Consider the following 12,755-nt stretch of genomic DNA (forward strand, 5'->3'; position numbering starts at 1 on the left):
GTGAGGGAAGGGGAAAACACTCCTCCTGCTGTGCAGAAATGCTTGCCCTGATCGCATGTGGAAAGGGTGATTTTCCTTTAACATGTGAGAAGTAAATTCAGCTACTGGTCGTGAGATTTGCGGTTTCACAAACACCTGCCATTGTATTTCCACTTGAAACTGGCTTTGTTTTCAGGCAATTCAACATTGTATTACACCACCCCAAAGCCACATTGCATTTTTAGCTTCTATTTTCCAGCAGTGATCAAAGTAAACAAATATCAGCACTCTCTGCTTAACAATGATGCAATACAGCAACATCCCTACTTACTCCACCCAAGATGGTAAGACTGTCCTCACTGTCAAAAGGTCTGTTTTCAACAACACCTCCTTCTTGTGTCTCTTCACCATTTCCTTTCTCTACAGCTGGAAAAATTATTAAGGTCTCCAGGTAAGCTCAGATCCCCATGCTTTTACCATAAAAGTATTCACCTCTATCACAGAACTACCACATACTGCAGAGTATTTCAGACATGACTGCACAGTGAGAACCATTCCTCTCTGTAAAACAAATCCACTATCCAAACGCGTATCTCTGCGGACATTCATATCGTCTCTCCTAGACAACAAATTTCACCAAATTTCAATAATTAGTCTCGAGAAAATTGGTGATTGGCTCTGAGGAGGAAGGAAAGCCACACTAATGCCCCAAACTCAGCTTTTGGCTGTTACATGGCCACCTTGGCAGCGAGCAGGGTTGCACAGCCCAAGTGTTGAGAAAACAGGAAGCAGAAATGGAACAAATTATTTGGAGGTTTGGGGCTTCGGGCAGGATTTAAGCCTCATAACTCCTGATCTTTTTCTTTTCTTTCATGCTTAAGTAACAATTTTCAAATGGCACAGTTAGCAGCGCCCATGACTAACTCCACAGCAGACTTCTTCAGCATCCCATCATGATGAAAGTCACTGCAATCTGAGAAAACATCCCCAGGCAAATGATGGCATTAAGTGGGCCATGCCATATCTCTTTCAGAGAAGCAGCAAATCTGCTGAGGGAGAAGCATTTTTAGGAGCAAAGTTTAGGAGAGTGGGAAGGAGACCTCATACAGCCTTAGCTGCTTCTCCCAGCAGAGCAGAGATTGAGAAAAAAAAAACACCCACCACAAGCCTCTCATCTTCTTCAGCTTCCTACAAAAAAAAAGGGGTGTATTTTTCAGCAGGATCTGGCAAGTCTGACACCGAACTTAGTTCAAGTGACATGAAATGTTAATGTTTAGGAACAAGGTAGGTGGAGAGGAGGAGGAAAGCAGGCAGTCGGTATTTGATGTAGAATTCATTCAAAAGCTTCTTTTCACAGCCAGACCCAAAATTTCCATTCAGTTGTTTATTTCTGGTAGCAGCCTGAACAAGTGGAAGAACAGGAATCTAGCAAGAGCCCTTATCCCTGCCTACACGGCAACAGCTCTTCCTCAGATACCTTCAGAGATAACCGGACACATTTTTCTGACCATCAGACTTCAAATGCAGGATGGGCAATTTTTCCCTCAGGAATATTCATACTGGCTTTAGGCTTCCCGACAAGGTGCACAGAAGAAACCTGCCTCAAACTACCAACTACGGTGCCTGCAGCAGCCTCCTGATATGGCCCCACCGCTCCTCACCAGCCTCCAAAACCTCTTTGTCACAAGGTCTTGATGCTACAAACTTGCCAGCTACTTTTTAAAGAATTGGTTGGATGGGTGTATAAAATTAACACGTATGTTTTCTGTATTTTTTCTGGTTTTGCCAATCTGAATTCTCTTCCCTCATCAAACCACCACTCTGATAGCCTCATCCACTTCAGATATTTTAACTTTATTGCTCTTTGTTTTTTTTTCTTTTCTTTGGTCTACATAACATCTGAAAACCAGCTTTTCCCTCATAGGCACGAGAGTATCATCTCTTTCCTGTGTTGTGCTCTTTCCAGCTCCCTGTTGTTTCACTGCTCACCATTCTGCCTTTGCTTGGTTTCCTCAATCTTCCTGTTTGCGATTTCTCTCCTCCTTTCCTTACTTCTTTGATGTTCTTCTTGGTGCTTTCTCTCCATCCTTCCTGCCAAGCTGAATGAGGTGCTCCACCGGGAAGGTGCTTGCAAACAACAGCTGGCCTGTTTGGAGGGTTATGTCAGGTCAGGATACCTACAAAGGAATCCTTCACCTCCCTTACTGTACTGTTGGCTGGAGTAATTCCTCCTATCCATTCAGGATGGCATGTGCAGTTCCTTTGTCAAAAGTTGGGAAAAGGAAGGTGTCACATAATTTGGGGAGCATATGCTCGTATTTAATGAGCTATATCTGATTTGCTGTTTTGGGGGGCTCAGCAGAAACTAGAAACCACAACAACTTTGTGACAGTGTCAAACACAGACTAGCAAGGGGCTCAGGCTGCCAGTGCTGCTGTTTAAAAATGACAGCACCTTACTTTGCATTTCTGCAGCCCCGAGAGTGAAATGCACCCCTTTGGAGAATGCCAAGATGGGGTCATTTAATCAGTTTGATTCTACTTATTCCCTTAGTTAAGATTTACCCATGTTGCACTGGTCTCCTGAACATGGACACGCTTCCCCCAAACAGAAAAGACAGGTTTTTCTACTTCAATGAAAGCAAGCCTTGGTTGTTTTTGTTTTTTAAAAAAAGGACACAGATAAGAGAGAGAGACTAATTTTATTGCTTCTAGCACAGAAAAAAGGGGAGAGTGGTTGAGCACCTTCCAACTGTAGAGCTATATTCTCCGCCCACTTACACAGAGGAACCTCGCTGAACTCTATAGGCCAGATCCACTGATACGTTCTGGCTGCTTTGCCTGCTTTAGCAATGCAAAGCAGCTGAAAATCCAGTTTAACTTGCCAGTTTCCGTTAGCTTTACCATGCCAGATTAGCACTGCTGTTAGACTCAGAAATACCAACATCTGGAGGTGCCCTCACTATCCAATTGGTCTTCAGACCCTGGAAGTCTGCAATTCCTCCACCCACAGACCGTCAGCACAGCTGGCAGGACCAGCCTTAGGTAGATCTTTGTCCTCAGCAAAATACACTTGTCCCAATCCCTCACCCTGCATTCATGCAGCCACCCAAGCAGATCAAACAAAATTCACATAATGATCAGCTCTTGGTTATTCCCTGGCCGATTGCCCAGTTGCTCTGGAGGGTGACTCCTGACCCTGTCTGGGAGCAGGTGCCTTCCTAGTGTGGGTCTGGAAATCCAAGTCATTTGGCAAAGCAAAATATGCCGTTTCCTCATACTTTTATATTTCTTTGGATGTGAGGAAACAGAGCTCAGTCTTGTTTCCTGTTCCTCAGCCAGGGGAGGCGGGGGAAACTGGAGGTGGATGTACAGAAAGACAGAAAGAGGGCAGATAAAAAAGATCAAGGAAAATAATAATTAAAAAAAACCCTAACTCTGCTTCACTCTTCTCTGCAAAGTGGTACATCTTGGAAAAAATATCCTCCCTCCCCAAGTCCTCCTCTCCAGGGATATACAACAGTCTCAGGAATTAATAGCATTTTCTTGCAACATTCAAGTGTTGTTGCACTTATAGTCTTATTAAAGAAAAAGAAAAAAAAAAAAGAAAAGGAAAGAGAAAAAAACCAAACCAACAACAGAACAACCTCTTATTTGCTTTTTGCCTGAGAAAAACACATTTAAACACAAATCAGAGAGAACCTGGCGCGGGAGGGGGGGATTCACGTCAGTTATGATTTTCAAAGAACAAAGGATTTACTTTATAGATAAGTAAATAAATGTTAAACATTCTGCATGTTTTATTTTCCCGCAGCTTGCTCCAAACCCCTCACTCTGAATGCATTAGTACATACACCTTAAGTACAATCAGGCTCTTCGTGTTGCCATGGAACTGGAACCTTTGCAGTTTAGATGGTGGTGTATGCCAGGAAGCATACTGTTCTTACACTTCCTGTAACAGAAGCAAAATCACTGCATAGCATTAACTCCCTTAGTATTTTAAGGCATTCAGCGTCTTTCTTGTCTGCTCATCTTCACACACAGTTTTCTTTTTCTATCGTGCAACATGCAAATTAAATACATTTGACATAGCTATTCTCATCTTCATGAAGTCAATAGCTCATACACTGAGCACATTATAGAAGGTCCACAAGACTACGGACTTTCCCTCTTGAATAAGAGGTTGTTTGCAGGCACGCAGCAGCTGAGGCAAGGACTGGAGACAGCATACATATACGTATAGGAAATATGTGTGGATATAGCAAAGTATTATATATCAAGGCAGCATTTAAGCAGCTCTTTGAAACCTAGTTAACATATTTATTGCTAATGCTCCTTACACTCCTTCTGAATATTCTTTTGCATCCATTTGTCTGGACAACCAAACAACAGTGTACAACTGCAGCAGGCACCACAGGTTTCCACACCTTTTTTTTCATAAGCTAGGCTGGTGGGCTTTCAATGGTGAGCACAGCTTTGGGCACCTAGAGAAAAAATCAGTACAAGTCTGTGTCATCTAAAGATTCAGCCTACAGTGATTATCTTCAGCAGATCTGAGCTTTTCACTAAAGCTTCTGAAAATGGCTCTACACACATTGCAAATACAGAGATTTTACATTCAAAGCAAAAACAGGATACAGAAATATCCAAGTTTATTATAAAAAGGAACAACCATAATAAATAAATAAATAAATAAATAAATAAATAAATAATCATTTGTCTATGTAAACATTGAATCTCTACCTGCAGAAACAGCTGGAAGCTAGTCCATGGCCTGAAGCCAGCTTGAGGGTTTTTTGTCCAAAGTTAAATATTTGTACAGTATTAAGGGTAAAATTAAAGCATTTGCTGAAGAAACTTGCTGACTTGTGTATATATGGAAAAAACAAGAGGGAATTTAGCTTCCCTGACCATGTGGGTAGATTCTTGGGATGCCTTCTCCATCCCATCAATTCCTGGACAGCAGACATACAGATAGACTACCAACCGGGGAATTCCCCTCTCGCTTTCCAGAGGATTTTGTGTGCGGGCTGGAGGCAATAACTTGTGCTTTTCTGAGGCAATAACCCAGGCAGTTATTTTATGAAGAAGGCGTTTGTTGCTTAGGTGCCTGCCCCTAGACCGCCGGGTAACACTCCTTCCTTCACACTTCTGTCCCCAGCACAGAAAAGACCCATTCACCCAGTGCCTCTGTCCGAGCGGGTCTGCCCGATCCCTGTGCCACAAGCGACCTCTTCTTGGCCAGCAGCTCCCAGTGGCTGGGTCAGCTGCTGGCCCACTGATGGCAAGCTCCTTCAGCTCACTGCCTCGGGAATGTGGGCTGAGAACTGCTCGCAGAGGGGCTTTCTCAGGCAGGTTTTGCTCCAAGCTCCACCATCCCTGAATTTGCCTGGAGGCCACTGTCTCTTTGTCAGTCTGTGACAGAGCAAAGCAGCTGGTCCCTTGCTCCTAAGTGCGGGAGCACAATAGACTCTGCAAGTGCCTGTGCCATCAGTTCCTCTCTCCTTCCCTCCACCAAGGGAACAGCCGTGCTGGCAGAATACGCTCCCTCTCCTTTCACCAGCAGTGAGCATCTGACTGTCAAAGGTACCCCACCACTACGTCCATTACCTTGGGTTTACATAACGCTCTTGCTACAGGAAAATGTATATTGTGCTCTGATGAAAGGCCAGTGTAACATCAAGAGCATTAAAAGGACTCCAGGGACTGATTAGAGTCAAAAGGGAAAGGATTTATGATGGTTAGTAAAGTTAAATCTCCCAGAGTCCTGCCTACTCTTTCCAGCTGCAGGTAACCAGATCTTATAGGAAAAGGTATTAAAATATGGAAAGTCATTAGTTTCTCCTTTGAAAGAAAATCCACGTTTCCATGAAGTACATAGCCAGGAGAGAGCCCAACTCACCATGGTGCCTACAGTGACTCCAAGGAGAAGATGAAGAGGAGACTGTGTCTTGGACGAGCAGCAAGGACCTCAGTACCAACAGATCTCTTCAGTATGTGTGTAACCTTAACGGTCCCCTGCAGGTCTACAGTCTGATCACACCTGTGATGCCAACCTCTGCTCAGAGCCTTCCACCCATCATGAAGCACCACACTGCGCCTCAGCGACAGCATGGGCAGACAGGGAAGGAAAGCTTTCCCCTGTGTCAGCACCGCACATCCAGATGGGAGCGAGACGAAGCAAAGAGAAGGAAGCTCTTGCCTCTCATTTCCAGTCTGGTGTTATGAACTCACTTTCTGCTGAAGAATGCAACCTAACCGGACTCCATAGCACTGCTCTGAAACTTGTTTTAAACACCTTATATAACCTTATAATCTAACATGCTCAAAAGTTGGCATAATTTTAGAAGACGGTAATGATATTCCACATCGAGCCAATGACACCGAGACAAGGCACAGGAAAATGGAGAGCCAAATTTTTAAAAAAACTGTTGGGAATTTTGTATCTATGTCTAAATTACATGTACTTTATTGGATCTCAAGTTTTCATTTTTCTACCACTTAACAATCACAAATATATTATATATGCCCTTTCCATTTTGCTATTCTTTCGCTATATTACATCAAATTTAATTTCCTGTGGAAGTGTGTAATCTTTTCGGCTGTGATTGTCTCAGAAGCTTTCCTGTAATAAGCAGAGCCTCATCCTATGGCAGGCTGATATTTTATGAGCTGTGCTCCTTTAGATTAGTTTCCTGAAATGTTTGCAATGCTATATGAGAACTGGCAAAAGAAGAAAACCAAAATAACACCCAAAAGGAAAAAAACTAACACAAAAACCTTCACTTCCTTCTGACTCCTGCAGTCACTGGTCAAAGGAAATTTCATTTTGATTTGGGTAGATGGCAAACACACAAGGTTATTACCATGTATCAGAAGAAGCCTCACAAGGTGTGAGACACAACATCAGTTGCTTTAAAGCTCATTAAAAGGATGGCAGAGAGATGGCTGCTTGTCCTTTGTGCCCATGGAACACAGAGATCTGCAAGCAGTCACCACTCCAACAACCTCCTCTCCCTGTCACCTGCCCTCAGCTCTGAGAGGTCCCCTTCACCACCGAAAAGCCACATTCCACCAGAAAAAAAGAGTGAAAATGTCAACCAAGATGCATCCACGCTTTTCATTATGAGAGATCTGTGATGGCAGGAAAGCAGACCAGCTGGTCTTCTGAGTCCTTTCCAGACCTCTGCCCAGCAGAACGCAAAACTCATCTTCTTCAAACCAGCTTTCCATTATCAATGTTCACACACACACCAAAATTACTTATTTACAAAAATATGTATCAACAAACAATTCTAAACATTTTCAAATTGATCAGCTCAGAAGAAACAGGAGCAATGGAGATTATTACTCTTACATCCATCCTGAAAAAGTGCTTAGATGTGGATGATAGAAGAGACATCTGAACAAATGCATAGAAAAAGTCTGCAAAAGGTTGGGTTAATGGTATTCAACCAGCAGAGACTACTGACGGTGGCTACACAGGCATGCTAGAAGCCCTGGCAGCTTAAGCAGGATCAAACACTCTCTCCATTCAGTGGGAGATGTCACCTCCAGGAGCTTCTCTTCAAACTGACCCAGAGTCCGGCCAGATTTGGAAACCTCTTCACCATTCAGCACACAAGTCACCCAAGTTGTGAAATGCCCTCCCAAAACACTCTGAACTGATCAATGAAGCATGACCTTTCTCTCCCCGCTTCCTATAAGACTTACAAGTCTTGCTTAACCTCTTTCGCACCATTGATGTAGCAGCAAATGATCTACGTTTCTGACAAACATTGTCTTCAAAATTATATATAAAAATACACTGCATTAAACCGAGACATACACTTTTGGAGAAAACAGTCATCTCTGCTCTTCACTTTGTACCTTTTGAAGCTAGACAAGCATTTTCAATAATCGAGTCCTCTTTTAGGTAACTTTGGCAATCCATTTCCCCGTAATTTTGTTTTATGCTGCTATCTTTAACACCTAATCACTAAAAACTGGCTAATCAGTAAAAAAAATTCCAAGCATAGAACGTTACTTAAACAAAAGTCTTAGATGTTATGTGCAGTGCAATTCAACTCCCAGCAGCACAAAGAAACGTTTTTCCACCAGCTTCAGCAGGAGTTGCATTGAGGCCATAAATTAGATGAAGATGCTCCGTGCTAGCAGTTATGTGGTGTGCTAGGAACTGCTTTACAACATAAAACAATGATGTAACCACTCTCATAAAATCAGTTTGCTCATGATTTTACCGGTCCTGAATGTGTGTTAACAATTTCAAGCCAAAACAGTAGAAAAGAAAAACAGGCCAGCTATTGATGACCTTACATTTTCGGCCTTGTAGGCCATAAATTAAATAGCCTCCCTTCACTGGATGTGGGCTTTAGTCTCTGAATCCTTATACAGGGTGAGGAAAAAGGCTCAATATATGGATTTAATTCCTATTGAAATCTTGGTCAAAGACAGTGGATGATGTAAAGCTACACATCAAGGGAATAACTGCCATCATCTGGCTGAATTTGGTAAAAACGGAGTTAATTTACACTTCTTTAAGGATTCACTGGTGTGTGAAATTAATTTAGATTGACCAGAAATTGAAAATGGAATGAAGGAGAAAAGCAATTAAAGACTTCTCCTAAATGCAGAAATAGTACTGCTTTAGGTGCAGCAATACAGTTACAGTACAGAACCCTTCATGCTACTGCCACCAAGCTCTCCTGCTTGAGGAAGGGAATACTAGTCTGTAGATATACCTATTACTACTGTGCCAGTGTAACTTCATCCAAAGGAAATATTGGTAGAATACTGCTACCAGTATCTGTAAATAAATACATTTTCAAGACCACATGCACAGTTCAAGTAGTTCCCTTTTCTGCATACAAACCAGCCCTAGCACATAAACATCTGCTGGAGAGGCTTGGTGTAATTGATTGTACATGTGGCTTAACATTTACTTCAATGACTTTTAGCACCTCCATGTTATTGTTTCTGTGTTGTTTCAACACGCAATGGTTAATGTAAGACACAGACATTCACATACCGTATTCTTATGAATAACTGGTTCCCACAGATGTGGCAGTGATAACATTGTCATCATACGATTCAAAGTAGCTCCCTGTAGATCACATATCAGAAGCGGGTCCCACCTGAAAACATAACAAATGCAGATAGTAAGTTCATCATATTCAGACATTTACATCAAGCTTTGCTAATATGTCTTTGTATTTTCATGTATTCTTCCTCTACATTAACAAGGACTGCACACTTCTGAGGCTTACAGAATGCGCCTTACTGCTCACAATGGCAAGCAAAAGTTTTCTGCTACAGCCAAACTATTTTGGCCCACTTCTCCAGACCAGATTTCAGGCATGCTATCAAAGCGGTGAAAACCAGTTATTGTTAATGCAGAAGCTGTAACTTTCTGGCAGACAGATACAGAATTTCAGATTTCCCATTTGTCAGGTCCTTGACAAGAACGTAACTCCTTTCACCACTGAACTGTCAGTTTGGCTCTACCTTTATTTTTCTGGGTTGTTTTCTTTCAAAAAAAAAACATTGAAAATAGCTGGTTTAGAAGAAGCTAGAGAGTGAGCTCCATCGTGACAATTCTCTTCAGATCAAGGGTTCTTAAGAAAGCATTGCTTTCCTACCGGTGACTACTATCACCTTATTTATAATCACTTGATCATTTCAAATGCTTGATAGGCAGGTCTGTTATTAAATATTTCGATATATATTGCAGACAACCAACGCAGATATGGAAAACGAGCTTGCATTAGCAGTATTGTCTCCAATGACAAGACACATGGTGGCAAACAAACTTCATAACTGAAGAGCTAAAAAAGTTTTTTCATACAAAAACTAGTGCTAAAGTCACAATTGTTTGAAACAAACAGATTCAGAAAACCTATAAGACTACAGCATTAAATAATGAAAACCCATTTGGACTGTGTATCCCCCTAAGTGTTTTTAACAATAATGAAGAAACTCTTGCTTGTTAACTCATTCTGTGATGCATGACAATGTGGATACAGCTATACAACACAGTAATTGACACAAAAAGTAAATTAACTGTGTTTTTTATTTTAAAAATATGAATAAAATTACTTGCAGGATACCCGGAAATATACCCAGACAAACGCATGTACAGACACACCCACAGCAATGAGAAGTCACATTAGAAGTAAAGCCCGGGTCGTAACTTCTTAAACCAAGCCTCCTCAAACAGAAACTGATCTTCTTCCTGTTCTACAAACTGTATCTCATCCTAGGGCAAGAGGTTTTCAGGAGGGACATCTGGTAAACAATGAATAATTTTAAAGAAATTATATTTTCAGATTTTAGCCATTTTTTAAATTACTCTAAGGTTTCCTTGACTCTTCATACCTCCAAAGTGGCTTGGCTTTTGCCTTTATTATCATTCATTGGCCAGCCACAAGATTACACAGTTCACTAGCGCTGTGTATGTCTTCATTTGCTGCCACCTAAGCAAGTCAGCATCTCCCATACTCTGTATTCACTCTTCAATAACAAATGTAAAACTACATAACGATTAAGTCATGAAGACTATATTCCATGGTCAAAAAAAAAAAAAAATATATATATATAAGTAAAGGGTGCATTTCCCATTGGTATGACGCTAATATGTAATATCTAATGTTTGCCTGCTCTGAAAACAGTATAAATATAAGTTGGCAAACTGAATCAGCACAGAGTAGTGAACATACATATTCCAGTACACGCATACTCAAATGCCAGACATGGAGTGAGGTGCTGAGCCACAGCATGGGATCCAGATGCAGTGACAGAGATGATGGAGCAGTCACCCAGAGGCAGCTCTGGCTGGCAGAAGGCACAGTACTCTGCCATGCTGCATCACCACAACCTTGGCTGCACTCCCCTTCATCAAGAAGAGCCCTATCCTCTGTGCAGACAGGCAGCACCTCTAGCTCTGTGCCAGGACTTCGGGCGTCCTACGTTGCCCAGCTGAAATACGCTGGTTGGAGGGAGCATGCCGGGATTGAGGCACCATCTCATTCATTCGCCTCTGCTCTGTAACCCCAGCTCTGGCTCCTTCCCTTTCACTCACAGCCACCTCTGACTCCTCAGGCAACAGACTGCTTACCAGGAAACTTGGGGAGGTCTGACGTACGTGAATTTGGCTTGGGGCTACCAGTAAGTGCACGCACACGTCGGCTGACATATGGAGGATCAAGCAAACACACACTGGGAGGGCTGCACCGCTGGGCAGGCTGGGGACCTGACGTGAGCCAAACTGCCTGGCTGCAGGCGCTCACAGTACAGCTGAAACACTGCGACACTGGCAGCACTTTCGACCTAACAAACGGGCTTCAGATCACGAATGTGTGAAAACCACTCACCTGCCTAGGGAGTTCTGCCAGTCCCTCATTTTCAGACATGCCAAAAGATGACCAGGTATCTGCATTCCCAGATACAGATAGGTACAAGAGAATGAGAAGTCATTATCTTGGTAAACAGTTTTAACTTACAAAGTACGGTTAGAATTTTTAACGAACATACATCCCTAACCGTTCTCATCCAGGCTTGATGTTATAAAGGAATTTCCCTAAAACAAGCACCTCACTGAGTGTGAGATATACCCATTCTATTGAACTGCTTAAATTTTGCTTCCTAGTAACTCTGATTTACCTAAGAAAGCAATTATTTCTCAACTTCTCAAAGGCTTAAAACCGATATTCCCTCCCAGAGAACCACTTGCAGCATCCTTGCCAAAAGAGGATGCCACTAAAAATGGCCATCTGCTTTCAACAGGTTAACAGAGTACAACATGTAACTGATTCTTTTTCTGCTTGCAGATTTATTTGGAGTCATTTAATCAATCTGTCCCTAGCGATTGCACCTAATCATTTACCTTGCATTACTTCATTTACCTTTTAAAAGCCTAACAGAACTTTTCAGGTAAATAATCTATTTAAACATTTTTCTTTTGTTTTGTTTTGTTTGTTCATTTGGGTTTTTTTGTTGCTGTCTGTCAGCTGTGCTCTTAGAAAATGAATAATCTAAAACAAAAATCCTAAATCACCACATGAATGCAAAAGAAAGATCACAAAGTAACTACATCTTGAGTTGAAATCTATCACAAAACATGGAACCAAGTGAAACGCAGTCTTTCATCTCTAGTGAAGCAGTTCAAAACTAATTCAGGTTGGTAGCTGTCATCAGCTACCCTGGCTTACTGCTCTTCAGTGACCTGTAGAAAATGAGTTTGTAATTCCACATTTGAATCTGTTACGCTCAGATTCTTTCACTGAGTCTTTATTCTCTTCTTTGACTAGGTCAAAGCTGTGTTCCAGACTGTCAAGGCCAGAGGCACGCCCTATTTTCATTGCTTATTGTCTCTCTGCTAACAGAAGAGATGGAGGGATCTTGGACACCATGTACGAGAATGCAAAAATTGCTCAAAACAAATAACTTCTGGCAGTGCAGGAGGGACCAAGGACCATCTCCTAAGAGTTGACTGAACTACTCATGAATCTCACAACTTTCAAGATCTTTCACAGAGATCTTCCTGGCAGAGACCTCCTAGTGCCTTTACTTCAGGGAGAATGAAACACCAAAGTCTTGAAAATACATTGAGAAATTCTAAGTCCTGGAACAGCATCTTTAAGCAAAGGGAAAGCCTTTCCAGGTGAAATCTGAAAATGGAAATTATATGGGAGGTGGTTCTGGCAGTAACGGAAATACGTAGTGTTGACAGGAACACACTGGGGACTTAAAAACTTGGTGGGAGAAAGATTGGGAACTAAA

The 12,755-nt window shown here is 42.0% G+C and overlaps 1 protein-coding gene across 4 annotated transcripts in view; it reads right to left on the reverse strand.

The window, feature by feature from the left end:
* Positions 1-12,755, reverse strand: part of HIVEP2 (HIVEP zinc finger 2) — a 138,768-nt gene that overhangs the window by 94,142 nt on the left and 31,871 nt on the right. For 2 of the 4 annotated variants that reach the window (XM_054064072.1, XM_054064071.1), the window contains exons 2-3: positions 11,348-11,406; positions 9,007-9,112 (exon numbers count right to left, since the gene is read on the reverse strand). The gene's annotated coding sequence lies outside the window, so the exon portion shown is untranslated. The remainder of the gene's footprint in view (positions 1-9,006; positions 9,113-11,347; positions 11,407-12,755) is intronic. The other 2 variants (XM_009571095.2, XM_054064070.1) reach the window with 1 other exon arrangement.

This window comes from Cuculus canorus, chromosome 3 (assembly GCF_017976375.1).
Source record: "Cuculus canorus isolate bCucCan1 chromosome 3, bCucCan1.pri, whole genome shotgun sequence".
Lineage (NCBI taxonomy): Eukaryota > Metazoa > Chordata > Aves > Cuculiformes > Cuculidae > Cuculus > Cuculus canorus.